Raw genomic sequence first — 27,000 nt, forward strand, 5'->3', positions numbered from 1 at the left:
CCCAGGAACTCTTTACTTTTAAAAAATGGCACCCACTTCTTATGTTTAGCAAATAACAGGAAGGTGTGATATTGTGATATAATAAGAAATACATTGATATTTGGTCTTCATCTCCAGTTCCCTGATACAAGAGCTTCTAAAACCCTTATAATTTCTTGAGTGATGGGAGTGAGAGGAAAGTCTTTTGTTATTCATAATAAATCCCTCTCAACCTTTCCTGAGTTTTTGCTGATGAGGTGACTAGGGGGCCCCCAGGCAACATCTAGGCATTGCTTCTTAATGAGAAATATTCCCCCTTCTAGACTCCACTAGAAACCATAGGTTAGTAAAGTGGGGGAAACCAAATGCAGTGTGTGTGCGCGCACGCTTAACAAGACAAAATGGAAACAAACATCCACACCACCCACTCCTGAACTCACTCCAGCTTCTCTTTTCCTGTGCTCTTTGGGTGGAGCCATCTGATATTACTCACATGACCCCTGAATTGACTTTTCTTTCTTCTGCCTTGGTACCTTTGTACACATTTTTCATTTCATTTAATCCACAACCTTTCTTTACCTGGTTAACTCCTATTCATCCTTCAATGCACAGCCAAAGACTGGAAACAGCAGGGGAGGGTATAGCTCAGTGGTAGAGCGGGTGCCTAGCATGCATGAGGTCCTGGGTTCAATCCCTAATACCTCCACTTATAAACAAACAAACAAACTTAATTACCCCCCCCAAAACAAACAAAAAAGTAAAAAAAAAGGTCTGAAATTTAAAAAAAAACAAAAGGCTAGGCTAACTCTACTGTTTGGTGCAAATGCAGTGGAGTTCATGATCTGGACTGCCCTTATCTACAAAGCTGCTAACCCCTGAGCTTTGAAGGGAAAAGATAAACACCAACTGCCAGTCTTTGGTTGTATAACAAGAAGTCTCCGACAACAAGAACACTTTCTCTGGATTGGTTCCATTGATGATTTGTCCCTGAAGTCAAGAAGTACATTACTAGTAAGGAACTGTCTTTTAAATTTCTTTTGATGTTAGACAACGCTCCTGGTCTCCCAGAACTTCATGAGTTCAATACTGAAGCCATCAAAGTGGTTTATTTGTCCACACACACAACGTCTCTAATTCAGCCTCTAGATCAGGGGTCACAAGGACCCTTACAGCTCATTCCACATGGTACCCTATGTAAAGATTGTCAACACTCCAGAAGGGAACCTGAGCAGAGAGAACATCATGAAAGTCTGGAATGATTACATCACTGAAGATGCCATTATTAACCATCAAGCTCAAAACAATAAATTCCTGCTGGAGAGAACTGCCCAGATGTTGTGCATGACTCCACAGGATTTATGACAGAGCCAATCACGGAAACCAGGAAAGAGATTGTGAATGTGGAATAAAAGGTAGGGGGGTGAAGGGTTTCAAGATATGGACGTTGGAGGCATTCAAGAGCTAACAGACAGCACACCAGAGGAATTAACAGAAGATGACTTGATGGGGATGACTGCTTTCGAACCAGTGCCAGACGATGAGGAAGAAGACATAGAAGAAGCAGTGCTAGGAAACAAACTGACATTTGACAATTCGGCAGAAGGGTTCTGATTATTCAAGGCTATTTTCAACTTCTTTTATAGCTGTACCATTCAGTTATTTGGGCATTGAAACAAAAGCAAATGGTAGAAAAAGGATTGAGATTACCTAGAAACATTTTTAGAGAAATGAAAAAGAAAAAAGTCAGAAATTGCAATATACTTCTGTAGAATTACATTGAATGTACCTGCCTCTCCTGTCTCCCCTTCCACCTCCTCCATCTCTTCTGCCTCAGCTACCCCTGAGGCAGCTAGACCAACCCCAACCCCTTCTCCACTTCCTCCTCAGCCTACTCAACCTGAGGACGACGAGGATGAAGACTTTTATGAAAAGCCACTTCTACCTAATGACTAGTAAATAACTATTATGCTGTACAGTTAATAAGCATCTGTTGTGTCTTCATATGAAAATCTAGTAAGTGCACGGTAAAAGCTATGAGAAGTGTTTGGGTCACCATCAACATCACTACCTAAGGATTCATTATGTAGAACATCGTGTGCTAGACTTGTATTGAAGTGGATAGCCGATCCTTACATAGGCAGAAGGTGAGTGATATTTAATATAAGGTTAATAATGTGTTCGTTTTCTTACTATCTTATAGATCTGCTTTCAAAAGTCACATTACTATACAGTATGCCTCCCTCTCTCTCTTTCTCATACTTGGAGTAACTGTGCATCAGCCTACTATTACATGTAAGTGGCTTATTAGAAAATGTAACAATGTTTCTACTCCTGTACTATGAGTATGACTGTAATACTGCATGCCATAAAAATTGTATAACGATTCATTCATTAGTGTCTAGGCTAGGCTACCATAAAGCAACCGTGTCAGCCACACTAGGCTACCACAAAGCAATCATATTGCTGCTTCCTCATTATCACTGCATAAACTGTTATACCTTTAAGTAACTATGAATTTCTTTTCCGTATTATCTTTTCATTTTTAATGTCTTGTGTTAGTAATATATATAACATCTACAGTGTTTTGCATCATATAAGACAATATCGGTGTAGGTACTGATATATAAATGATTCATGTTATAAAGTGATGTCATAAACTTATAGTACTGATAGAGAATAGTACTGTAAATGTATTTTCTCTTCCTTATGATTTTCTTAATAATCTTCTCTTTTCTCTAACTTACTTTAATGTGAGGATACAGTACATAATACAAATAACATACAAAATAAATGTTAATCAAGTGTTCATGTTATGGGTAAGGCTTCCAGTCTACAGGAGACCCCAGTAGTTACATCTGGATACAAATATAAAATTTTACATGGGTTTTCAACTGTGAAGGGGTTGATGTCCCTGACCTCCGCATTGTTCAAGCGTGAACTATATTTTCCCCTAGCCTGTGGCTTGCCTTTTTCATTTTCTTAACGGTGTCTTTGGAAGAACAAACCTTTCAATTTTGATGAAGTCCAATTCATCCATGTTTCCTGCTTTTTGTGATCTCCTATATATTAATATATACCCAACCCCAGGTCACAAAGATTTTCACTTATTTTTCATTCTAGAAATGTTGTATTTCTAGCTCTTACATTTATAGCTCCAATTCATTCCAAGTTCATTTTTGTATATAGTATGAGGCAAGTATTGAGGTTCATTTGTTTACATATGGATATCAATTGACTGCAGTACCACTTGTGGGAACAAATGCCATTTTCTTATTGAATTGCCTTGGCATCTCTAAGGGATTTTCCAAACTGCACAGTCAGAAGGAACAGTCACCAAAAATTGCCCTCACTTCAGACAATAACTGCAAGTTTGGGGTTTTCCCAAAACCACTTTCAGATTCGATATTTTGCTAGAATGACTCACAGAACTCAAGAAAGCTTTATACGTACAATTATGGTTTTATTATAGCAAAAGCATACAAATTAAAACCAGCCAAAGGAAGAGATGCATGGACAAAATCTGGGAGTGTTCAAATACAATACTTTTCTCATCATCAGGGATGTGTGACCCTATTGGCATTGACATGTGCTAATATGCACAGAGTATTGCCAACCAAAGAAACTTACCTGAGCTTTAGTGCCTGGAGATTGTACTGAGGTTCCATTATGATTTATTGAACAATTGCCCAGGTGGTTGACTTCCATCTCCAGCCCTCTCATCCCTGCAGTTTTGGCTGATATCATGTGACTCAAAGCCCCAAGCCCCTAATAACATGCTTGGTTTTTCTTGTATGGCCAGTCCGCACTCTGAGTCATCTCACTGACATAAAATACCAGGTGTAGTTCCAGGGCCCACCATGAAAAACAAAGACATCCCTATTGCTCAGGAAATTCCAAGGGTTTAGAGGTTGCTTCTCAGGAACTAAAATCCTTTGGAGGCCACATTTCTTACTACACAGTATCTTTATTGAAAATAAATATGCAATATTGTTCATATACAAAGGTTTAGGATATTATGCATGGGTCTATTTCTGGACTCTATCCTGTTTCATGATTTACTAAATGGAACTAGAGAAGTCTTTTACTTTCTATGTGAAGTATCTTTGTAATACTTAATTTTTAAATAATGTGCATATAATACGTTTGTAGTTAGAAAGAAAATGATAAGAAAGTATGAAAGGAAAATTATCTGCCTGTGTAAAAATAAAAAGCTCGACACAGCAGTTGGAATATAACACTGGGGAAATTTCCCAGCAAAAAGACAGACAGAAAATAAGAGAGGAAAAGGAGGAAATTAGAGTACAATTTCAGAAGGACTTATATCTAAATAGCAGTGTTTCCAGAAAAAGACAGATAAAAAAGGAGGAGGAACAACCAATGGTATTGTTCAAGAATAGAACGAACTGCCAGACTGAAGAATCCGTAAGTGGCTGGTACCATTGAGAGACCAAGAGATTTTACTGCTTCTAGAGAGGAAAAAAAGTGGGTCATATACAAAGTTTAGGAATCAGAATGGCACTAGAAGCCACAATACAATGAAGCCTTCAAAATTCTGAAGAATGTCATTTCCAATCTAGAATTCTATACCCAGCCATACTACCAGTTGAGAATGTGAGTGGGAAAAACATTTTTCAAGTATGTAATATCTCAAAATGTTTTACCTATCCTTTCTCAGGAAGCTACTGAAGAATGTTCTCCACTCAAAGACAGAATAAAGCAAGGAGGAGGATCTAAAACAGGAGAGAGACAAGGATTTCCCCAGAGGATGGTAAAAGGAAATCCCATAATAATAGCTGTATACCAGACACAGAGATTAACTAAGAAACAGACATGGTGAGAACTGTCATCACCAAAATCCCCACTGACAGTACACCCTCGCTTAAATTTGAGGACAGGTTTGTTTGTGTTTGTCATGGCTTCATCATAATTAAGGAAATTCCTACTCATCTCTCTATGCTCTGCTTCTAGAGGATCAGCTGAGAACCCTCACTTCACAAAACACCCCTGTTTCTGAAGTGTTCTTCTCTGACCTACTCTTAAGAGCTGGACATGGGCTACGATAAGCTTAGAAGCAGAAAATACAAAGCAGCCCTGTCCTTTTGACCCTATTTCTTCCAGTTGTTCAGTGCCTCACCCACACTGCAGATCTCCCAGATGCCTGGACACAGGTGAGCCCTCATGGCCAGGGATTTATCTACCAGCATCTCATGAAACGTTAGCCCCTTACTCATATGTGTCCCTCTCAAAGCCCTGTGCATAACTCAACATTTGAAAATTTGAACTCATACTCTTCTTAGAGTCCTCCAAATTATATAATCTTCAGGCCCCACAAATCCTGAATCAGCCTCTACTTATGGCTTTGCCCTCTGACTTCCCCAGAAGAAGCTTTTGAAAACTCAGGAAAGCTGAAGCTATACTGCCCCCCAGTGATGCCAGTCAGCCTGTCTCACTGGGAAACCCCATCTGATGGTGTCAGTGACGCTCTTTCCTTACACAGCTGGGTTTGTGTCACTCAGCTCTAAGCCATAGATTGCTTAGGGATGTGTGATATGGTGAGCAACACTGCAAAGAAGCGGGGAGAGTGCAGCTCAGTGGTAGTGCATGCCTGGCATGCACAGGATCCTGGGTTCAGTCCCCAGTACTTTCATTAAAAATAAATATATAAATACATGTAATTACCTACCCCCCCAAAAAAAACCCTCCAAACAGACACCCCAAAAAACTGTAAAGAGAACTGGAATGATTAACATAAACATCAGTACAGTGGTTATCTAGAGAGATGGGAGTAGTCAGGGAAGGCAGAGACTGGGGAGGGGCACACAGCTGGGTTTCAGGCCCACGTGGGTAACCTTTCCTTTGTTATTTAGCGTTAAACTGTCCATAGACTCTTCTGTGAATGTGGTGCACTTCATAATTTAAAAGGCAGGGGAGGTGCCTGAAGGCACCTTATTATTTCCTTCCTCCATTGGGAACTAAAGACAATGACTGAATAGGAGTCATCATCAGTAGAAAGTTAAAAGGAAACAATAATTTTCTAGCATTCTAATAAAGCTGTGCCTGGTTAGAGAGGAAAGTGGTTACTGCAGTAAAGTCCACTGACTGTGCAGAAAAGGAGCAAATTCTAACTGGCTTTCCAGGCCTTCTTGGCACAACACTGCTAGGGCCAAGGATATTGAGGGTCTGGCCTGTCCAGGAACTTGATTTTGGATGCTCCCTTGGGACCTCCCAGGCCTAGACAGAGCTCGTCTTCAGGACCAGCCACTTGTGAACTCCTTGAGGACATGGATCATGTTTTATCCACCTTGAAATTCCCAGTGCCTGGAAAAGTCCTACCTACAACCACAGAATTAACAGTCTTTTCTGGCACCTGGATACTTGTGTGTTCCAGGCAGAATACTCATTCCTGCTCTGGAGGAATAGCTCCCTTCCCAGGACCTGGTAGCCTGATCCTGTGAGCCCAGAGGCTGGGGGTCCCTCAGCTGAGGATAGTTCACCCATCTTTCTGCAAGCTCCTCGTGCTCTGATCCACCCTGGCCTGGGCCTGCACACCTGCCCGGGGATAGTCCCCGGCTCATGGTAAGGATTTGGGGGCTCAGGAAATGGAAATGAAACAGAAGTACAGGAAGACTGTTTGGTCCCAGTCAGGTTATTTTTTGATCTTTGCCTTATCTTCATATAGAATCCACTAGCCAAACCTATAGAGAGGTTCAAATACTGAGTTTCTTAGAAACATCTTTCAGAGTCAGTCCTGCACAGCTATTAAAAAGAGATGGGGGGTGGGGGGTAACAGCTCAGTGGAAGAGTGCCTGCCCAGTATGCACAGGGTCCTGGGTTCAATCCCCAGTACCTCCATTAAAAGAAAAAAAGTGATGAGGAACATTAAAATGTCACTAGGTTAAACACGCCTATCAGTTTACCTTGCATTCCAGTGCTCCAGTCAGAGTTTCAGACCCCAGGACGCACATCCAGGACCAGACACAGAGCTCCCGCAGGTCACAAGGGAATGATTTGACTAGTGGCACCACTCTCCTCTGGCTCACTAATAGGCGCTGACTGCCCTGAGGACAAGCGGCTGGTTGCTGTGCCTGAGGGGACATCAAAGTCCCGAGAGGCCTGGTCCACAGGCAGAAATAGTTTGTATTACAAAAGTTCTTACTTCATTTTATCAGGTCCAGCAAGAAACAGACCCAAAAGAGATGAGATTTAGAAAGATAGTGATGGACCCAAGCCTAGAGCAGAGGTCCACTCTGTTATGCTCTCTGCATCTCTGATTCTGTCATCTGAGTACCCACCAGAGCAAGATTATAGGTCCTCTATTGGCATTTGAATACGGTTACCTCTGTGTAACAGTAAAGATGTATATATTAGTTCAACTAGCCTGCTGAGTGGATAATTAATGATTGCTCCTTCCTGATTCTATCTTTATAATGTGACAAGTTTTGGGGGTGGGAATTCTAATGAGCCATCTATTTTGCATTCATTTACATAAGTGAGTTCCCAGGCCCCTGAGGAAATGCCACCCATTAATTAGTAGAATCTGTGAGAGACAGATCCAGTTATGTGGAGCATTGGGACAACCGCCGTAAACACAAGGACTGTTTTTTTTAGCAACGCATGCACTGTAGGAACATTCAGTCTTTTCCAGAACAAGATGAAGTGTACATAAGTAAATATATCATCCGTGTCCCAGTGTAGGAGAGCAGATACTATAGGAATTGGCATCTGTTATCCTAGAGGACAAAGAGATGAGGTGCTCATTCTGCCCTCCCCTTGGCTGATTCTGAATTAGGGGTGAGAGAGGAAGGATTCCATAAGGAAGGAATTGCCTTTAAGAAGAGCAAAATAGAAGGACAGCCTGATTTCTAATCATTCATTAGCTGAGAAGATACTGCTTGGGTCCCCTCTCTGTGCAAGGCTTTGCATGGCAGGGCAGAGGCATGATGCAACATCAGGTAAGACTCAGGAGCCCATCCTTTGAAAAGAGCCTGACAGAACAGCACTAGGTGAAGAGCAGACACAGGAAAGGTGATGGCTGCCGTAGAACGGCTGTGCCCTCAACTGGAGGTCCAAACACCTGACCCCAAGCAAAGTTTTGCCCCTAATGTGCTGTGTGACTTTGAACAAATGACTTCCTCTCTCTGGGTCTCAGTATCCTTGGCTATGGAAATAGAGATGGGAAGAACTTGGGGAAGGAATGCAGCAGTATAAGGATCCCATAGGCTATCGTTTGCCATCTATGGCTGTTCTGCTCAGCCTGTCAGACTCTCTCCGCCCTGTTCTGAACCACACAGCTCTTCCAGTTCTCCTCAGTCTTTGCAAATGGCCTGGCTTCCTACTGCACAAAGAAAAAAAGTCTCTGATGGGGATTGTTTCACCCTCCCACCTGCCTCATGCTCTTCCTGCCCCTCATGGACATGGAGAAAGCATCCCTTCTCATCAGTGTTCGATTAAACCTGCTCCCGCAGGGGAGGGTATAGCTCAGTAGTAGAGTGCTTGCTTAGCGTGCACAAGGTCCTGGGTTCAATTCGCAGTACCTCCAATAACAAATTAATAAGTAAATAAACATAATTACCTCCACACACACACACACCCCCAAATCAAAGACCTGCTTCAGGCACTCCATCCTAATAGCAAAATAAACAAATATAAACTTTCTTGTGTCTTAAATTTCCCTTCTGGTTGCTAATGCCTTTCTGCTTCCTTCCCAAGGTTCTTGAAAGTTGTCTTCACTCCGTCTTGTTTCAGTATCTGTCAATCATTCTTCAGCCCCTCCCACTCCACCGCAGCCACATCTACCACAGTCATGGAGACCTCTGTTACCTGAGGGACACCCTCACACCCTCTCTGCTCCGGCCTCGCAGCAGAGCACCCAGCACAGCCGGCCACTTCCTCCTTCCTGAACCACTCTCTTTTCTTGGTTTTCAGTCACCAAACACTCCTTGTTCCCATCTGGCCATTTCTCAGTCTCCTTCGCCTGTCTCTCTCTCTCTCTCTCTCTAGCTGATTATGACATTTAGAGGCGGAAGACCCAAACCTGGGCCCACTCTTTTCCTCATGCCACACTTTCTCCCTAAGCAATTTCATTTATTCTCAGGGTTCGAGTCCTTTGCTTACCTGTTCACAATTAAGCATCTAGAATATGCCAGGTTCTGTGAGTTTTAGGCATGAAGTCCTTAGACTTTTCCATCCAGATAGAAAGTCTTTTTCATTTGCGTTAAAAAAAAAAACCTTTTCTCGTGTATGTGTGTGCTGATTTGACTTAATTTTAGCTAAAATGTATTGCATGCTTACTATTTGCCAGGAGCTATTTGAACAGCTCTGCGAGAATAAAGCCATTTAACTCTCACAGCAATCCAGTGAGGTACAGATTTTTTTAACAGACTATTTTCATAGAGCAGCTTTGGGTTCACAGCAAAGTTGAGCAGAAAGTGTTAAGTACCCATGTACTTCTGGTTTTGTTTTTGTTTTTAATGGAGGTACCAGGAATTAAACCCAGGACTTCCTGCATGCTAAGAACACACTCTACCACCGAGCTATACCCTCCCCACAAGGTATTTGTTTCTTAATCAGGTTGTTTTGTTTTCTTATTGTTGAGTTTTAGGAGTGGTTGTTTTGGATAACAGTCCTTTATTGGCTGCATCTTCTGCAAATATTTTGTCCCAGCCTGTGGCTTGTCTTCTCATTCTGTTGACAGCATCTTTCACAGAGCAGAAGTTTTCAATTTTAATGCAATATAGCTTATCAATTCTTTCTTTCATGGATCTTGCCTTTGGTGTTGTATCTGAAAAGTCATGGCCATACCCAAGGTCATCTAGATTTTCTCCTATGTTATCTTCTAGGAGTTTTGACATTTGTGGTTCACATTTAGGTCTAGGATCCATTTTGAGTTAATTTTTGTGAAGGATATAAGGTCTGTATTTAGATTCATATTTTTGCACGTGGATGTCCAGTGGTTCCAGCACCCTGTGTTTGGGAGACTCTTTTCTCCATAGAATTGCCTTAGACACTTTTTTTTTTTTTTGGTGGAGAGGGCAAGGAGGTAATTTTAAAATTTTTAATGAATTTATTTATCTTTTATTTTTTGCAGGATAAGTAATTAGGTTTATTTATTTTTGTTTATTTTTTAACAGAGGTATGGGGGATTGAACACAGGACCTCGTTCATGCTAAGCACACGCTCTACCACTGAGCTATACCCTCCCCCCATCTTAGACACTATTTTTATGCACATTTTACAGAAAAAGAAAAGTTAAGGAACTTTCTCCAGGATCCTGCAGCAAGTTATTGGCAGATGAAATCTGTTGTCAAAAGATCGGCGCCTGTTCCTGACAGCCAAAATTGAAACTCAGAGAACCGGGTCTTGGAGCTTAGAAGAAAAGAGACAGCTTGCATGGCACTCTGTTGCTTCTCTATTTATTATTAATACCATCTATATATTAATGGAGAAGTACATGTTCATTGTCTAAGTAAACAAATAGGCTAAAAGAAGCAAGTAACCATTAGCCATAATTCCATTACCAAGAGATCGCCATTGTCAGCACTCCGACGTATATTCCTCCAGACTTTATCCTCTGCATGTATCAGTGGTAGGTTTTTATTATAAAAATTGGACGACATATTCTATTCTGTAACCTGAATTTTTTTTGCTAATAATGATAAATCATGGACATTTTCGCATGTCAACAAACATAACCTTAGAACATAGTTTTTATTGGATATACAGTACACTCTCACACAGATTTACCTCAGTTTTTCAGCCTGTCCTTTCTTGTAGGCATGTACTTTGTTCCTGTTTTCCCTTGTGGTTAAATCTTTATCAGCATACTTAATTATTCCTTAAGATAAATTCCTAGCAAGAGAATTGCTCGGTCAAAGGGAGGAAAGGGGGTCTCCTTTCTAAGCCTATGCTCAGGTAGCTGCCTTGACCAAGTCCCTGGGCACAATCTATTTGGAACCACAGTTGGAGGGCCTTTGATGTGCCCAAGTCCGAGGCCACGTGCCAGGTTTTCTTTCTTTTTTGGAGTCTTTATACAGGAAAGTAGCAGAAACTAAGATGGGAGCTGCTAGCCTGGTACCATTTTGAATTAGCAGTCTCCTTTAATTTGATTCTGTGAAAGTGCCTGAGCCCCCGACATGTGACTGGTGTCAGTGCTATTTGCCCTCAAAGAGCTCAGCCTCCCGTGTGCTTGGACATTGGGGAGGGGGTGGGGGTAGACAGGGGCCCACACAGCCAGCTTGAGTGCCATACAGACCATGGCAAGCCCTGATGGCCCAGAGGACAGGGTAATTTAGGGTTTGGGAAGGTGGATTTGAGAGCCAAGGGACAAGGAAAAGACTGGGACAAAGGCCCAGAGATGTGGGAAGACTCTGGGGGTAAAGACCTTGAGGCCGTAGTGAATAGAATGTTAGAGAGAGAGTGTGTGTGTGTGTGTGCGCGCGCGCGCGCACGCAAGCACATGCATGCCCAGGGTACATTTAAGAGGATATGGTTTACTATTATGGAAAGTCTAAATGGTGTAATGATCTGGGTGAGAGGCCACCAAGGATAGCCCCTGGGTTGCAGGCAACAGGAAACTAGCGAAGGACTTTTTAAAATAATGCCTAGTCTGGGGAGGGCAGTACAGCCAGGAACCGGAACAGAAACAGACTCTCTGTTGGGCTGTAGATTGGTTCCAGCATTGTTCTCTGTCCACCCTTCTGATCAGGGGAGCAGAGCTGCCAGCCGTCCCCTCACCCTGACAAGTGTGCTCTCAAAAGGCTGGAGAAAATTCAGCAGGGTTTCACTTTTGATTTAGGCAATAGTTAACCATACTGAGTCTGTTAGGTGGTGAGCCTCCAAATCTAGTCAACCATCTTGCAGGCCAGTCATAGTTATTTCAGGAGTTTGGTGCTCTAAGGGCAAAGAGGGTGAGGAGAGGGAGGGTGAGGCCCAAGGTACAGTTTCTGGGATGCATGGCTTCCTGGCTTAGGCGTCCAGAGAAGTCACAATTGAATCAGAGAATTTGTTGCTAGGGGGAAGGAAGGAGGCCCGAAGAGCAAAGGACAATCAATTGGGTTGGGGGGAGCAGTTTAGGAAGTTTTCCTGAGGTGCAAAAATTGCTAGTTCCTTTTGTGGCTGCTCCTAATATAGCCATGCGTGGCTCTCCCCTCTAATCTTGGCGTGGCCACCACGGCCTTCCAACTGCTGCTGCAGCCAAATGGCCCACAGAAATTCCAGTCGAAATCCAGCACTAACAGAAAGACACACCCTGCAGTCCCACATGTTTTGATGAACATTACATTTTGGAATCCTTTTTCCAGAGGACTTTTTTTTTTCTAATGGTGGTATGGGGGATTGAACTCAGGACCTCATGCATGCTAAGCATGCACTCTACCACTGAGCTATACCCCACACCACCACCCCTCCCCCAGGACACATTTTATTGAATCAAGGGTTACATTTGATTCTCTTCAGATTTTTCCTGCAGCCTGAGAAAGCACTGAAACAGCATGTGCTGAAGCGTCCATCACGAGGCAGGTCTCTCTGGCCTTCAGGGAAAGAGAGGAATTCTCAGGAGAGTTCACAACTTGGTACTGCAATTAGTCTTTGTGGCATTGACTGGAGCCAAGTTGGGCTTCCAGTCTTGCAGCCTGTCTGCGAAGCTTGGGAGCTGCCGGGGAAGCCCTGGAAATCAATGTCTTCCAGCAGGGAATCATTTGCTGAAAGCAAATAAGCTCTAATTCACCTAGTTTTTTCATAACACCAAGAAACTGGAAGAAAATCCGAGTCCATTGATACATATTTCCATTTACCCTGCCAGCAGTCCTCTACCTAGGCTGGTGCAAGATGTTATGTTTGTTGCAATCAGGAATGATGGGTTTGGCAATGATTGATAGGAAAGTCATACTCATTACTTCAAAACAAAACTCACATTTTCCAGACTTGCCTCTCCTCGTTGAGCAACCTCTTCTGGAAGGAGTCACAGGGTCAAATCAAGTTTGCTGGTCCTTTCTCATCCTCTGGGTCTCTATGTAGGAGGGGCCCGGGGCTTCTTGTAATCTCTGTTCGACTCCTCCCTAGGTCACCGATCCAAGCCCTGTGACTTTCTATATCATCATGTGCTGATTACTCCCAAAAGCCTCTCTCCAGATTTATATTTCTGACTTCTCATAAGCATCTCCCTCCTCACCTCTCTTCCTCAAACCTTTTTCTCTCATCTTCTTCATTACCTCTGTAAATCACAACTCTTCATTTCCAGCAGCTCAGGTCTCAAATGTTGAAGTCATCGTATATTCCTCTTTGTCCCTCACATCTTATATAAACCATTGGCAAATTCTACTTGCTTTACCGCTAAAATATTTTCAGAATCCCTCTCACCTCCTCTCTCTACCATCCTAGAACCAGACATCATTATCTTGCTTCTGGAGTATTCTAGAAACTTCTTAACTAACCTCCTACAATCTATAGGGGTCCTTTTACAATATAAGTCAGATCAGGTCACACCCTCTCCAGGCTTCATGTTCACTGGCCCTGTGCCCCTCTCTCTGATGCTCCCCTGCCCCTGCCCCTGCCCCTGGCTCACTCTGCTCCAGCCACTCTGGCCTCTTCCTGGAACAAGGCAAGCACTTTTCAGTCTGGGCAGAATCTATTCTTTCCCCAGATATCTGTGTGCCTTGATCCTTTCACTTTCTTAAGGTCTCTACTGAAATATCACCTTATCAGAGTGGCCTCCTCCGCCCACTTCATCTAAAACAGCATCCCCTCCCTTCATTGTTCTATAGCTCCCTTATCTGGCTTTATCTTTCTTCTTTGCACTTATCACCACTCAGCATTTTATCTATTCATTTGTTTGTTTATTGTATGACATCACCCCACCACCACTACCACCAAAATACAAACTCAGGGAGGGCAAGATCTTGCTGCTAAATCCCCAGTGCTTGGCATCTAGTAAGTACTCAATAGATATGTGTTAAATTGGGAGATTGAAAGGCTCTTATGGTTCATTCGGTCCAAATGTATCACTTTCATATAAGGATACCAAGGTCAGAGAGGACAACTGTCTAGAGGAGGCCACTTGGAAGATTTAAGAGCTGTGCTGGAACCAATGCCCAAGTGCCCTGACACCCAGCCAACTCTCAACACAGAGGCCCACAGCAGAGCGCATCCTACATTCACACCCAGCACACGTTTGTCTGCCTGCATTATCCAACACTTTGTTCTGTGCAATACACTCTGATGCTTATGATGGTTTTCACTCTATTTCACTGTTTTGAAAAATGCTGTCCATACTCTATTAATTTCATGAACTATTAAAGAGTTTTTTATTGCAGGGTAAGAAATATATATACATTTTTTCCCTTTTTGGGGGGAGATTAGGTTTATTTATTTACTTATTTTTTAAGTGGAGGTACTGGAGGTTGAACACAGGACTTTGTGCGTGCTAGGCAAGCACTCTACCACTGAACTATACCCTCCTCCCTTCTTTTTTCTTTTTCAGTAATGCTAAGAGGCATGGTCACATTTGTTTAAAGAGTTTTTTAAATGCCAGAAGCAAGTCAGCTATCGATAGTAATTCCATAGTGAGTGTGGATATGCAGAAAAGTAAAAGAAATACCTGAGGTCCAATTTTTTGGCCCTCATATCTCATGGATATTAATCTTGAAAAGGCATCTTGTTTATGATTTCATCTCTGTCTCCCTGTTTACAGCTCCGGTTTCATGCTATGCCATGTCATATTCACTTTTGTGGTTTTGTGTCTTGTTTTCTGTACCAATTCATGCTTATAAATGGCTGCTTTTTACATGGAGTCAGAACAGTGCATTCCAGAAGGAGGCAGGGGGAATGGTGAGGGCTTTCACATAGCTGACTTTGTTTTGACAGTGATGGTATCTGATGGAGTGGGAACTGAGCACAGCCCAACATCCAGTCTCACTGACCACACCAACTCTTCAGAGCTGCCGGGGGCGCGGAGAGACACATGAGCATGGGGGCGAGAGACTGAGAAGCTGGTCAAGCCAAGGACAAGAAATAAGTGGTTATACAAGGCACAGAGGTCAAGGTCATGTAAAAAATCAAGTGTTTAAAATATTGGCTCTGGTACAATAACTCTCTGGTCTAAATTTATCCCAGTCTTCTAACTCTCAAAGGACTGACAGAAAGCTAGTGTTACCACTCAGGAAAAAGGCAGAACAGGGTCCAAATCTGTATCTAAAAGCAATCTCAAAGGAAAGATGCCAAGAATTCACCCTGGCTCCTTCAGATGCTGCGCAAGATGCTCCAGGTAACCAGATATTATTGTGGGAGAATCTGGTTATATAAACAAAATAACATCACCATCTTCATTATTCCTATTGTCACCCACATGGCTGGGGACTTCGGTGGGAGTGTACCACCAGGTCCAAGCCATTCAAAGTCTTCCCACGGAGAATGGGGGAAAGACTGGGTAAGACCTGAGACTTGGGCCCTGGTTCTTCTCCACGTGCCTCCACCATCCCTTCCCAGCCCTGTTCTTTGCCCTCTGTGTCCTCCATGACTGCATCACCAGGCTCCCTATCCCTTTGGCTTCTTATTGGGTGGGGCTAATGGGAGGCATTGGGAAGAGATCCCAGGATGACATATTCCCCACTCCATGCCATTGCCTTCCTGCCTGCTTTACTGTGCTTCAGGCAGCAATCATGTGCATCTGCAGCCCTGGCTTCTGTCAGGAGGCCCCTGTCCCATGACTCTAGCTCCCACAGTTTCCAGCCACACCATCTCCTCCCCTTGCTCTTCAGGCCTGATCCAGTCCCAAGGGGCCTCACTATTCTGTATTGGCCCCTTAACTCTGGATACACCTTTGTACACAGTCCCTTCATTAAGCTCTTCTTCTCCTCCCCAACAGCCGTTAAACACTTTTGAGTAGGCACCTGTTGCCTGCTGGGACCCTGACTGCTGTACATGATCTCACACCTAGGGGTGCTCTAGGCCTTGCTCACAACCTGGATCTCACAAAGGTCGCAGCAGGCAGAACGTTTTGCTGCCTTGAAATCTGACCTCTGGCCCTGGCACACACACCCTTGGGTCTCTCCCTCTACCCATTGCTTTTTTGGGATAGTTGCCAGCAACAGAATGCCAGCAGCTGTTCAGCTGCAATAGTCCCCGGGTCTGTTAAGCAATTTGAGGCAGGATCAGGTGGGGCCAAAGATCACAGCCAGAACTCCTCATTCCGTTCCAAGGGCTAAGGAGAGGTAGAAGCGGGCTGATTCCAGCTAGTCCCTAAGGGGAAGTAGACTCTCAGTCCCAGAAAGAACATTGTAATCCGGGCCAACCCTCCCCCTTTGCAGTTAGGGACACGAAGACCCAGAAAGAAAGGGCTCCGCTGAGATCAGAGGATAAGATATTCGTAGAGGCAGGGTGAGAACCCAAAGCTCCTGAATATTCATCAAATCCCAATGTTGGAAGGAGCATTACAGGTGTACAGCCTGGAAAAGCCTGACCACAATTCACACAAAGTACAGGGCCCTGCCATTTACAAGAGGAACTGCCTTGGTCACTTCCCAGCCAACCTGCACCAGGGACAGCCCAGACAGGGCAGCAGGATGTGATTTGGGGTGAGGAGGCACCAAAGGAAACTCCCTTCTACTGGGGTCACCAACAGCTCCTCCCTCCTAACAGGGCAGCCCCCTGCCGGTGGGCCAGCCTATGAAAGTCACACAAGGTGTGAGCGGCACAGGTGCCCCTGCTCCTGTGAGTCAGCCCTGCAGCCCAGAGTTGACTGTGTTCCCTAGCCAGGCTCACTTCCTGGGCCCACAGGCTAAAGGAGGTTTCCCAGCCCCTGCCGTCTAGGCGGACGTATGACTAATCCTCACCCGCAGAAACTAGTGAAAATTATAGGTCATTGCTTGTTCACAGTAGTGAAGAAATACTTTACTTTCTCTTCTGCCCATCTGGCTGGAGACAAAGGATTCCAAGATGGTGCAGTTACCAGATGGGCCCAGCCAGGATGCCTCTGTCTCTAGAAGACAGCTGTGTGGGAGCACCACCCCCCACCGCCCTCATATCATACTGTAGGAGTGAGAAATAAATGAGCCTTCCGGCATGCTGAACGCAGAGATGAGGAGTGGAGGAGGTGTTTAATTCCAAAATGTCTCCCATCTACCCCTCCCCTTCTTCCTTCACCCTCTCTCCTGCCACCTACCACTTTATCAGCTCAAATAGCCTCTTAAGCAACCTAAATGTCCACAGACAGATGACTGGATAAAGAAGATGTGGTAAATGTATGTTACAGAATACTACTCAGCCATAAAAAAGAATGAGATAATGCTGCTTGCAGCAACATGGATGGATCTAGAGATTATCATACTAAGTGAAGTAAGTCAGACAAAGACAAATATCAAATACTACCACATATGTGGAATCTAAAAACAAAAATGACACAAGCGAACTTATTTACGACAGAACGGACTCACAGACATAGAAAACAAACTTAGGGTTACCAGAGGGGAATAGGGGTGGGAAGGGATAAATTGGCACTTTGGGATTTGCAGATACTAATTACTATATATAAAATAGATGAATAAGGTCCTACCATATAGCATGGGGAACTATATTCAATAGTTCAAGAACTATTAGTCTTGTAATAATCTCTAATGGAAAAAAGTATGAAAACAAATATAAACATACATATATATAATGTATAACTGAATCACTATGCTGTACACCATAAACTAACACAACATTGTAAACTGACTACATTTCAATTAAAAATAAAAATAGATTTTAATGTAAAATTAAAAAATCAAATAGCCTCCTAGAGAATGGGTCTTCTCCTCTTTGAAGTGCCCTGCCCAGTCTGCCAGCACCGTTTCTTTAAGGGCCCTTTGACCCTCTTCAGTCCTCAAGCAACACACCTAGGCCTGCCCAACACACCAGTAATTGCCTGGATCGCAACAGTCATTACTGGTCCACTTTTCTGACAGCAAGGCTGCTAGCAAGTAGCAATATTCCCTTTGGGTTTGCAAATACACTTAGAAGTCTCCATTATCTCCTATATTGTTTAAAAGAGACAATAATTTAAGAGCTCTATTTACAAGTTTTTGATAACAACAACAATAATAGCAATGACAAGAGATGATAACCCGCCCTTTTTTCCCATTGTAGAAACTTCCAGCCATTCACCCTATCAATCCCTTAAAATAGAATCCTTCCTATTTTGACTCTTCCCTTTTGGGACATGACCTGGGTTTCTATGCCTAATCTCCAAGATCCTGGGGTGGTACTCACGTAGAGATTTTTTTTAATTACTTTAGGCCATAGGGGATTTTTCTGCTGAGAAGACAATGAAATTGATGCTTTTTCCCACCATTCTGGAGGAAGAAACATTTCAGGGGATACCACACCTAAACATCCTGGGCATTTCCAGCCAATCTCAGCAGACAAAGAGGTGGGCAGGGAAAAATATTATAGCTGAGGCCTGTATTACTCACAGTAGGTTGTTCTTTTTTTTTAATCACTGTAGGTGGTCAATTAAGTTTGATTAGCCTAGCCATCAGTTTCTCTTGCTCTTGAGCTCTTAAAGGTTAAAAATCTTTATTTGCGATGATTGTATATGATTATGGGATGATGCCTTAGTGGTGAGTGAGTGGGTGAATTATTGACTGAATGAATGGATATTATGATTTATTATCCTCATGACCATGGGAGGCCATGAAAAGTGGGCTTGCCAGAATCAGGAGACCTTGGCCCCAGCCTGAGCCCTGTTATGAACTCAACCATGTGATTGTAAGCAAGTCACTAGGTTTTATTACTTATAAAATGAGGAGGTTGGACTAGGCGGGTGCTTCTCACACCTCCATGTGGACATAGATCACTGGGGGCATCTTGTGAAATGCAGATTCCACTTCAGGGAGGTCTGGGATGGGGTCCAAGGCTATTCATGTCTAACAAGCTCCAGGTGATGCAGTTCTGGTCCACAGTCCACCTTTCGTATAGCAGGAGTCTTGAGCTCCAAGAGCCCTTTCCTGATGTTCAGTGGCTCAATTTTGACACATTAGAATAATCAAGTAATTCACTACTCAGTAACCAGACTCCTTATAAAAGGTGAGTTTGACCCTTTGGTAGCTTCCCACATCATTTAGAATAAAATTCAATGTTTTTAATATATATTTTTCAGTCTTTATTTCTTGGTGTAAACTGAACGTGGAATTTTTCCTCTTTTTTTCAGTTTTCAGTTTCACTAGGTAGAATTGTTAACAATTTGACTGCATATATAAAATACATTGCATGTAAATACATATACACAATATACTGCACGTATTTTTTAAATTTACATATATGAACTGTTCATTGTTTCTAAGAACGTTTAGAACTTTAGCTTTTTAAACTTATCAAAGGAATAAAGCCAACCACAAAATAAGAATTAATTCAAAAAGATACCTACACCCCACTATTAACAGCAACATTACTTATAATTGCCAAGATATGGAAGCATCCTAAGTGCGCATCAAATAGATGAATGGATAAAGAAGATGCAGCAAATGTACGTAATGGAATACAACTCACCCATGAGAAAGAAGGATATTTTGCCATTTGCGGCCCTTCATTCACTTTTTTTTCACTTCAAAAACCAGAATTTTATAACTGGCATAAACATTTCCATTGCATCAAAAACAACAAAATACCTAGAAATAAATTTAACCAGGGAGGTTACCTATACTCTGAAAACTGTAAAACACTAATGAACGAAATTGAAGATGATACAAAGAAATGGAAAGATATCTTGTGCTCTTGGATTGGAAGAATCAACATTATCAAGCTGGCTGTACTACCCAAAGCAATCTACAGATCCAATGCAACCCCTGTCAAAACACTCATGACATTCTTCACAGAACTAGAACAAACAATTCCAAAATTTACATGAAAACATAAAAGACCCTGAACTGCCACAGCAATCTTTTGTAGGTCTTTTTTTTTCTTTCTCTTTCTTCTTTTTGTTCTCTTTTCTTATGGTTTGATGGCTAGAGAAGTTCCTTTAACATTTGTTGTAAAGCTGGTTTGGTGGTGCTGAATTCTTTTAGCTTTTGTTTATCTGTGAAGCTTTTGATTTCTCCATCAAATTTGAATGAGAGCCTTGCTGGATAGAGTATTCTTGGTTCTAAGTTTTCCCCTTTCATCACTTTAAATATATTGTGCCACTCCCTTCTGGCCTGTAGAGTTTCTGCTGAAAAATCAGCTGATAACCTGATGGGAGTTCCCTTGTATGTTATTTGTTGCTTTTCTCTTGCTTATGTTTTCTCCTTATCCTTAATTTTTGTCAATTTGCTTACTATGTGCCTTGCTGTGTTCCTCTTTGGGTTGATCCTATGTGAGACTCTCTGCATTTCCTGGACTTGGGTGACTGTTTCCTTTCCCAAGTTGGGGAAATTTTCAGTTATCAACTCTCCAAAAATTTTCTCAGGTTCTTTCCCCTCTCTTCTCTTTCTGGGATCCCTATCATGCGAATATTAGAGTGCTTCATGTTGTCCCAGAGTTCTCTTAAAACTATCCTCATTTCTTTTCATTCTTTCTTCTTTTTTCTTTTTTCTGTTCTGCAGTAGTGATTTCCACAAATCTGTCTTCTAGTGAATTGATCCATTTTCTTCTGCCTCATTTAGTCTATTCTTGGTTCCTTCTAGTGTGTTATTCATTTCAGTGATTTTAGTCTTCAACTCTGTTTGGGTATTCTTTATGTATTCCAACTCTTTGCTAAAAACTTCGCTCTGTGTATCTATACTATGAACACTGGGGCGCAATATCTTTTTAAATCAGAGTTTTCTCCAGATATATGCCCAGGAGAGGTATTGCTGTATCATATGGTAGCTCTATTTTTAGTTTAGACATTTAGCTTTTTAAGGAATCTCCATACTGCTTTTCATAGTGGCTGCACTAAACTACATTCCCATCAACAGTGTAGGAGGGTTCTCTTTTCTCTTAGTAGTGGGGTTTTTTTTTTAAATGTTGCTTATTGATTTGATTATCTGTCTATTGTCTTTCTCCTCTACTAGCATGTGTGTGCCACAAGAGCAGGAATTTTGTCTATTTTACCCACTGCCATCTACCCAGATGCAGACCTGGGGAGGTGGTTGGACCAGTGCCCAACCGTCATTTGCTGACTATGTGAATAAAGGAATAGATGAATAAAAAAGTGGGATATGGAGAGCCTATTAAAAAAAATAGGGCCCTATGGCATCATTCGATCCATCTGCACCCTCTTTTCTACAAGAAAAACTGTGAGTCCCCAAGATCCGAGAGACTGCTGACTAGAAGATGGGAGTCTGTAAGGAGAATGGCGTGGGGTCACCTTAGCCACAGAGCAGTTTCTGTACTTATAACTCACCTGAATTTCCTTTGCAACTGCCATCACCCAAGGAGTGTATGTCACCTTCACCTTAGTAGGGAAGTGGACGCATCAGATCACCATTCAGATCACACCAAAGTGACTCTCCTTCCTCCATTCTAGGGCCACCATCAGCCTTTGATTGTGATTTGGCTTCCCACACTGACTTCCTACAGCGAGAAAGAATAGGCTGGTCAGGCTGACCCAAAAGCCCGCCTCACCTGGCATTTATACATCTCATTATAAATTATTTGGCATTCTCCTTTATCCTCTCCAGTCTCCTCTGAATGAGTCAGCTTTCTGAGACCAACTAACTTTTGGGCTCTGATGGGATCAAGTTTCTGAACCTTCAAAGCCAGACCCTGGACAGTGGCTATCTCTGTAATATGTTGCTGCCCTGAGAAGGTTCTCAGCAGTTGGCCAGCTGGTCCTTCCCAGGCGCCACCCAGCATCACTGCAAGATTTGTTTTACATTTTCCCACAAACCCAGCAACTTAGAGGAGTTTATATTAAGAAGGTAATTGGATAAATACATAAAAACATATGTAGAAAAGTGCATATTATTGCACTGTCATCTTCTCTCTTCCTCAGCTGGAGGTGGTGGTGGTGGTGGTACTTTTGTAGCCCATTCTGTCCCCAGAGTGTGTATGGATCCTAGAACCACCCCCTCCCTGCAACCCCCATCTCATACAGCTTCCATGGGAAGTATCTCATACTTTAACTGTGAGGGGAAGAGTAATCTATACCCAAAGCCCAGAAGTGAATGAAGCTTTGGCTTCACCTAGTAACCAAGGAATTAGGTGGCTATGTCTCTTGTTCCAGGAGTGAAGCCCTAGTCACAGAGCAGCAGCTGGCCTGGGTGAGCTGAGTCCTGGACCAGAGGCTTGTTTAGTCCTCAATTCTGGCCATTGCTGCAGGCATTGCAGGGACAGGTTTGCAAGCTGACCTGGAAGTCAGTGAGGTCAGGTGCATTCCAGTCACTGACCACTCCTAGAGGCCTCCCCATGAAGTGAGGCAGCCTCTTCAGCAAACCAAAGGCTGCTTGAAACGCCCTTTCCCAGGGGAGACAGCAGTGCCTCTCCCTCACACACTCACTTTCCGGGAAGCCTCAGCCCTACAATCACCCCCATCACCACTTTGGAGGAGCAAGCTACTTTTAGTTTCCAGAGATGATTCACCCTCCCAAGGGTGGCCAAGACGACCTCTCTCCCTGAAGCAGGAAATAAATAAAACCCCCAAGTCAGTTAAAATAAAAAACCCAAAACTGGGAACAACTAATCCATCAGTCAGGGCCTGGCTCACCATATTAAGGTTTATCACGACTCATTAAGGTAAAAATGTAGATCTGTACAGTTAGTTAAGTGAAAAGAATGTGACAATACTGCACACTGCGCTTATACTTGGTCCCAATTTCACAAAACTATGAATACGAAAGTGTAAATACAAGCGCATGGAAAAATAATTAAACAACAGCAAAATGCTAATAACAGTTATCTCTAGGTGGTGAGACTTCTGGTAAGTTTTTTTTATACCTCTCTGTATTACTTGAAACTTTACAATGAGCGTGTTAGTTTTATTAGAAAAAGAAAACTATTTTCAGATTGGGTCTCCTTTAATGTGCAAAATACTGAAGTAGTGGCTGGTACAAGGTACCATGCAACAGAGTTGAGAAAGGCATGAACCCTGCCTAGTATTTGCAGGCTCCGGATGCCCTGGATCAGATGACCTCTATGGTAGGTCTTCCTATTTCAAGAATCTATGATTTGAAGACGCCAAACAGTATCTCTAGATCAAAACTATTTATAAGAATCATTTCCTTCATAATGAATTGGAACTTCCACTCACTGCTTGTGTGTTTAGATGACATCATCTCTGAGATTTATGTGAAATGACTCCTTTTCCTTGATGTTATCAAGGAGTTTCGGCAGTTGAGTTGCATGTATTTCTTTGTGTTTAACCGATATCTGAAGAAGCTGACATTTGTCAAGGTTTAATTGTTTCCATTATCTTTCTCCTAGTCAGTTTCCAGATATTGCTGGGCAGATGCGAAAATGAGACCAGCAAAGATGTTGAGAGATGAAACAGGCCTACAAGTTCTAGCCCAGCTCTTCCAATTTCTAGCTGTGTGACCTTGAGTTAGTCGCTTCTCTCTGGGCCTTAAGTTTTTTATTTATATCAAAGTGGGGAGAGGAGGGAAGTTAGACAAGATGATTTTAAAGATTCTGTCCACCTCTGACCCTCTGTGATGAGTTCTAACTCTGAGATTAGAAAAGAATATCTCATGGTCCTGCTCGCAAACAGTATTAAAGTTATTTCAGTATCTACATTTTTCAATAACCGTAGAATTATACTGTTGAATATAATTCAACAGAGTCCTCTGCTTGGACCCCTCCCGCACCACCCCTACTAGGTGGTCACAGACACCTCCAGTGGCAAGCAGCTCACCTCCTTCCAAGGAGGCTCATTTTCCTTTAGTCGAAAGAACACTGAAAAGGTGTTTTTTTTTTTTTTTTAGCAGAAATGCAATCTGACATTCTGTAACTTCCACCCAATGTTCTACACTCTGAGTCACTTAGCAAAGGGCAATGAGAAAGGCACTATACTTTCGTCCCCTTTACTGCACTGTTCACAGCTTCAGTGAAGGTGTTTCTAATTCCTGACGCTGGTCTTGGAGAAGGGAGCGCCCCAATTCCTATTTTAGACCTCAGATTCCAAACAAGGGTAAGAAGTCCTTTACTCAAAGCTCCAGGGATGAATGTGATGAGTATTGCATCAGGAGTATGGGGAGTCAGGCATTGAGTCTCTTTTCTCAAACTTTGTCCTTCTGCCCTGAACAAAAGTCTGGAGTCTTACTGCCCTGACCAACAGCCATGTGGATGTCCCTTCCTTTCCTGACATCGGCCCTTCTTTCCCTCCTCATATTCCAGAACTCCCCTACTTTTAAAAGCTCCCTGGAGTCCCTGCATCTCCCTACTCCATTTTCTTGAGTTACCAACACTCTTAGTCAGAAACCTCCAGGTCCAAGTCCCATCTTGGGTCTAAATTGTATACCCTCCAGCATCTCTTTCTCCGCTCTCCACTTTCTGCCACTGGAAGTGGAGAAGAGGTGGTTCTGAGATCCAACAATGGAAACAAAGAACATTCAGAACAAAGGGGATTCCCTTTTTCAAGTGTAGTTTACTATCCCCCAAATATATTAGAAAAAAAATCAGATACATCTTGCACATCAAGGATTACAAACTTGCAACTAGTAGAAATAAATATGTCATGGAGATCTATGCACAACATAGTGGTTACGGTCAACAACACTATATTATAAACTTCAAAGTTGCTAAGAGACTAGATCTCCACTGTTCTACAAAAGAGAAATAATAATTATGTGACCTGATAGAGGTGTTAGCTAACACTATGATGTTAGTCATATTGCAACAAATGCATCAAAGCAACACCTGCACAACTTAAACTTACACAATGTCATATATCAATTATATCTCAATTAAAAAAAACAAAGAAATGAAAAGATCAGTTAAGCTTCATTGGGACTATGTAAGTACTTCACATTCCTTTTGTCAATATAACTTAAGTCTTTCACTTGGTAGAGGAACAAAGGTCCTGCGGCTTTCCCAATCCTATGTGTTCATTACAATGTGCAGTCCCATTAACTTGAGAAAAATAGCCCACATGGCCCTGCCTAATTCTTAGGTTTCTCCATTGAATGGGAAGGTGGGAAATGGGAGGGGCTTTAAAGAGAGAGTTTCTAATGTTTCTATCAGTCAGGATTCAACCAGGGAAGAACAAGTAGGAGAAATATATCAATATACTAAGAGATTAATTACAAGGAATTGGCTTATGCAATTGTGGGTGTTAGCTTGGTAAGTCAGAAATCCACAGGGGAGACCACCTGGAAAGACAGGCTGAACTCTCAGGTGGATTCTCCACTGAAGAAGTTCTTAAGATCTTCCAATGGATTGAGCCAATAGATTATTTAGGTTAATCTCCCTTACTTAAAGTCAACTGATTAAGGACTTTAATCACATTTACAAGCCCTTCACAGCAATATCTAAATCAGTGTTTGACTGAATAATTGGGGACTGTAGTCTAGCCAAGTTGACGCATTAAAAAGACCATCACTTCCCTCAAGTATCTAGCTTGGAATTTTGGAAGTTCCAAGAAAAATGAAATATGTTTACTTCTTTTTTCAGTTTCTTTTAAGAAGAACTGATAGACAATATGCCTTTATGTACCAGGTTTCTTTAGAAACATTCACATCCTTTGCCCAGGACAGTAACCCCCTTCTTTGCCTGTTAATAAAGAGGCATGCGGAGCCCAAAGTGGTTGGGTGGGAAGATAGTGAAACAACAGAAGGGCTTCAGCAATGATTCTTCACCAAGCAAGCTAAAAAGAAATCTACATGGCAAGTGGATTTAGATGACAACAGTCTTCTCACTCTTGGTAAACAGAATGCCATAAATATGTATGTGTGGTAATGGGCAGCACTCTGTAGGAGCCGGCAGAGTTTCCACTTTGACACAGTGTGGTTTCACGCAGGACCAACTCAGCAGCTGCTCTATTGACCACAGAACAACTGAAAGCCTAACGCTTTTCCTTCTCATCACGTCCTCCACCCCCTGGTGGAAGCTTTCCTATCATTTTGCCTTTCCGGATGGAATGATGCAGAGGGGACCTCTGGGGACAGTCAAGATTGCTCGTGCCTGAACACAAGCACAGGGAAAATTGGTGGACAAAATGTGAAAGGGCTTGATAAACACATGAGAGATATTGAAGTGCCAAAACCACAGCTGCAGAGCAGTCCCACTAGAGGAGTGTTGCCTGGGGTGTGCTCTCTCTCCTTGCTGGGACACCTCCGGCAGGTCTGCCCCTGATCCGCCTGGAGCTGCTGTAGCCGAGACTTGCTGCTTCTGAAAAGCTAAGTCATGGTGAAAAGGAAGGGATTTTTCCTCCAGGACAACAAGGGCTTCTGTTTCCATTACGCAGCCTCTGCTGTTGTGCTGGGTGACCAGGGCAAGGCTCAACCTTTCCATCTATAGTTTTCTCATCTGTAGATGATTATAACCCACTTCTCCAGGACTTGGACCATTAAGTCATTAAGTGCAGGAGAAATGGGGAGATATTCCCGAACTCCAAAACACCACTAGGTAAAAGGCTTATGGGGAGAACTATGGGCAAAAGTGTTATTTGCTCTCCAGTAATTCCACTGGCTTCTTTCAGAGCCCTGTGGCAACAGACAGGGCCACTGGCTTAGGGGCTAGATGCCTGAACACTGATTGCTCTGCCTTGCTGTGTACCTGGAACACATGACTCCCCAGGGGACCTGCCTGACCGGGGGCCTCTGTATAGCACTGTCTGCTCTGATCCTTCATGGCCTTGCGTCTAGAGGCTGGAGTGGCCACACGATGCATTGTGGAATGTGGAACAAATGGAGTTCTTGCCTACCTCTTCTGGGCAGCTCAGAAATTAACCCATCTCATCTCTTCACCTTCACCACATAATAGATCACTTGGAGGAAACTGTAAAAAATACCACTCCCCCAGCCTCACTCAGACCAATTGAATAAAAAAAATCTGAGGGTGTGACCCTGTTTAGGTATTTTTTAAAAAGTTCCCCAGGTGATTTGAATGTGTTTTCAAATGATTTGCAGCTTTCAAAGGAAAGCAGCTCAGATTCGGTGC

The 27,000-nt window shown here is 42.8% G+C and overlaps 1 long non-coding RNA gene across 4 annotated transcripts; it reads left to right on the top strand.

Moving 5' to 3' along the window:
* The first annotated feature begins 1,273 nt into the window (after positions 1 to 1,273).
* On the top strand, positions 1,274 to 15,063 carry LOC140697642 (uncharacterized). 4 transcript variants are annotated; one of them, XR_012074825.1, is made up of 5 exons: positions 1,274 to 2,123; positions 4,655 to 4,747; positions 6,368 to 6,555; positions 10,217 to 10,564; positions 14,839 to 15,063. It is a non-coding gene; the product is annotated as an uncharacterized lncRNA (long non-coding RNA). The 4 variants fall into 4 exon arrangements; XR_012074841.1 differs by lacking the exon at positions 10,217 to 10,564; XR_012074873.1 differs by lacking the exon at positions 6,368 to 6,555.
* The last annotated feature ends 11,937 nt before the right edge of the window (positions 15,064 to 27,000 follow it).

Source organism: Vicugna pacos, chromosome 1 (genome assembly GCF_048564905.1).
Source record: "Vicugna pacos chromosome 1, VicPac4, whole genome shotgun sequence".
Taxonomy (NCBI): domain Eukaryota; kingdom Metazoa; phylum Chordata; class Mammalia; order Artiodactyla; family Camelidae; genus Vicugna; species Vicugna pacos.